Source organism: Mycetomoellerius zeteki, unplaced genomic scaffold (assembly GCF_001594055.1).
Source record: "Mycetomoellerius zeteki isolate Tzet28-1 unplaced genomic scaffold, Tzet1.0 scaffold835, whole genome shotgun sequence".
NCBI classification, from domain to species: Eukaryota; Metazoa; Arthropoda; class Insecta; order Hymenoptera; family Formicidae; genus Mycetomoellerius; species Mycetomoellerius zeteki.
The window spans coordinates 9,523-13,252 of record NW_017257868.1 but is presented as its reverse complement, the minus strand read 5'-3'; the positions used below and the strand labels follow the sequence as shown (position 1 = coordinate 13,252).

The 3,730-nt window shown below is 36.9% G+C and overlaps 1 pseudogene; it reads right to left on the bottom strand.

The window, feature by feature from the left end:
- Positions 1-386: 386 nt before the first annotated feature.
- On the bottom strand, positions 387-2,665 carry LOC108730073 (ATP-dependent DNA helicase pfh1-like; annotated as a pseudogene).
- Between the last annotated feature and the right edge of the window lie 1,065 nt (positions 2,666-3,730).

The window sequence follows — 3,730 nt, the reverse complement described above, 5'->3', positions numbered from 1 at the left end:
CGCACGCACGCGCGCACGCACGCACGCACGCACGCACGCACGCACGCACGCACACTGTATATATGCGACCCGCGATATCGCTCTGGCCGGCCGAATCCGCGAAACAAACGCATCATTGTAATCGTCCGTGCGCCGCCCGAAACTGCGACCGGGCTTACTTCAACAACTTAGTTCTTTTTCTTGTAAATATATATGTGTACAGTTAGCTTATTTGTATTTTTGTTACGCGTGATTGTCATCTCATTAAATTAATATATTATTTTAAGTGTATCCGCTACCGTTTCATTATTTAAAGTCCACCACAACCGTTGCATCTTCCCCTTGCCGTTCGAACCTCTTTATGCCCTGGACCGCAAATTTCCGACGAGCTACGTCCGAGCATAAAGTTAGGTTGTTACAATTTTAATGGAATTAATACGATTTCCATCAACAGAGTGATTAACTGCAACATTGCCAATCGTTCCATTGATAAGTCCCAAAGTTACGTCAATGTTTCGTCGAATCATCACTTTAGCGCCAATTTTAATCGCTATTACTCTTTCAATGCCAGCTGTGTCCGAAACTTGTCATCTTTGTCTTCAAAATTTTGTGCATTTTTCTCATTGTCGGAGCACAGTCGACATCATCTTCTGCTATTAGTAGAATTTCATCACCGTGAATTCTATCGAGCATTGTCGTGTTCAAAACCTTGCACAAATAACACGTGGGTAATAAACATATTGTATCAATCGGTAATTAAGTCATATAAGTGCAAAGTTCATTCAATCTTTCATCGCAATTACTTCCTTTGAAATGGATTTTTCTCGACTGAAAAACATTGATGTCCTAATCCGTTACCAAACCTATTCGTATTCTAGAAAGTATATCGCGATATGTGTTGTCGCCTCTTTGTTGCATATTAATCAAGAATTCGTCGTAATCGAACAATCTCCACAAATTACATCTACCCATGGTACCCAAATACTTCTGAATCTCTAATCGAGACATTTTAACGAACGGAGATTGTTCTTTTACAGGGGGAAGCTGCAACAAATCTCCAAATAGAAGAATATGTTTTCTGCCAAAGAAACCATCATCTGTATCTGTCGTATCAAAGATTTCACATAATCGTAGATTAATAAACATAAGTGTCACATTCGAAATCATGGATACCTCATCGATCATAAATAATTCGACAGTCTTTAATTTGTCTCTCAAAATTTTCAAAACCATGTCTGACAAGTGCGTATATTTTGCCGTAGATTCATGTGTGACGGGTAGCTGAAACATTCTATGAATCGTCAAGCCTTCGATATTGAATGCCGCGATACCCGTGGGAGCAGATATGGCAGTTGCTTTTTTCAAATGTATTCTGATCCAACGTTTAATAAGAAAACTTTTCCCTGTATCACCCTCGCCACTTACGTACAGTTGCAGAATCTGATTTTTATTTTGTAAAACTTGACATACTCTATCGAAGATTCTTTACTGGTTTTCGTTCAATCGCGACATCATTTGCGATAAATCAATCGGGACGTCAATTTTACCAAAATCTTCCAGATCTTTCATCGCATCGTCAACTTCTATCGAATTGCAATCCAGTCCATCATAATCTCTGTCTAATTTGTCTCTGTTTGCTGTTTTCTGATCATTTTCGCGCTTCTCGATTAATTCAGCAACGTTCTCAAAAGCTTTCTGTATTTCTTCGAGCCTTTCATGATATTTCATTGCCTTCGTTAAAGCAGACGCTGAATTCTTAAAGGCATCTGTGTAAGTCTCGTATGCACCTTTGAGTTCACTCAAATCTCTCCATGAGAAAAAGCAGCGAGTAAAAGTATTTTTCGGGTTCAGTTTTTACATTAAATCGATAATGATTAATTAAATAATACCTTTTTCATTTTTTTAAACATAATCCCGATACAATAAGTTCGTAACATTCGACTTCGTCATTTTTTGGCATCTGTCTCGTAATTTACAAAATCTGGCAAAATCGTACAAATTCAATGATTCTAATTCCTTAGGTTGTGACCGGCCTGAGTGTGTAATTATGTTCAATTTGCTTACTACTTGTCGAATATTCAATGAAGAATACGGTCGCCACTTCGTTTGACCTTCCAACGAAGAAGGAAGAGCCGTTCCGTTGCCAGCGGTGGATGTCCTCTGCGATGTAGCGTCTGGGATCCTCTCTCACCCTGTTGAAACTTTAACTAGGAATTCCGCAATGAATCGATAAACTCACACGATTAATAATAATGTTGTTTAATTAATAAAATAAATGTACATCGTTTTCGCCCACTCGGAACACGTAGAAACGTGACGCACTTCCTTTCCGGACGCTATTTCTCGTAAAATACAAAGAACTGAGGAATAATTATTGTATAGGGGTCTTTTATTATTAATAATTAAATGAATTAACGTGTAACGCGCGTCCGCGGAATCCCCTTTTACGAATTACATCAAGGTGATGCAATATCACGCGACGACACGCGTGTGCACGTCCGTACAAGATGGACGGCCAAGAGCGACTGGTGGCGTGTTCCTTCTTCTCGAGGGAGTCGGCCACCTTGGCATCCTCATCCCCACCTACTAGTCTCCGACCAATAGGAAAATTCGTCCTTTTACCGGTCGGATCTCCTCCTTCTTCGGCAGGAAGGGAATCAGTGCCGTGTTTATTCAGAATCTCCATTTTCTTTTTCTAGGAAAATTCTATTTATGAAGCTACTACCGGTTTTTACCTCAATCAGCTGTTCCAGCTGTTATATATATATATATCAACTAACTTGGAGATTCCAAATAAACACTTAATTAAGACATTTACTCTTTTTAAATTAACTTAACATTAATCTTACATAATTCTGTCCTGTAATAAATATAAAATAAAATAAAATATTAGTAAATTCAATTAAACGTGAGACGTTATCGGCGACTTACACGTACGCTTGTATCACTTACTTTTTATGACATTTCTATATCTCTGTCTCATGTTTGATACGTCTGAGTAAATATCTTTCTTAAGATTAAATTAAAACTTAACTTTTCTTTTTCTTACAGGTACTTTGAAATTGTCCCTGATCTGTCAATGACTCAAGCTCACATAGATTGTACGGACTACGGCTAACTTATGTCTACGAAATAATACGGTAAGTATAACAAATATATATATCAAATAAAACATAAAATTCTCAATTAATCTTTTCATTTTATTTCCGCAGGAATTCTAATTTTCAATGAATACCCGCGCGAAGCTATCCTTATCTTTTAACCGCTTCCGCATCTACAGAGCTCACTAAGAGTCTCGTTCGTCTCGCTTAACTATCTATCGCGAGATTATTAATCTTTAGACGTCTTAAGGATGTGAATAAATTCCTAAATGGAATTTTAGTGCCTCTAATAGGCAACAGGTGTGTTTTAACACCTTCTTTGACTTTTTGTCGAAGACCTATGTCTCACTACGGGTATTAATGACCTCGTAGTGGCATTTAATTTGACTCATAAGCTTTTATAGCTCTTCTTGAGTCCTTTTAAGCGTAACACGTTTGTAATAAGTTCTTTATGTAATTATTATATTTTTATGTATGTGAAAATCAAAATAAATCAGAATGTATGTTTCAAATGTATATTAAATGAATAAACTTGTTTTCGAACCTTTATGTATTTTTATGATCATTTAATGTGTTGACACTTATGCAAATATATTATAAAATTTATAATTAATAAATTGAGCTGCTGACGGCTCTATATAGCTCGTTTG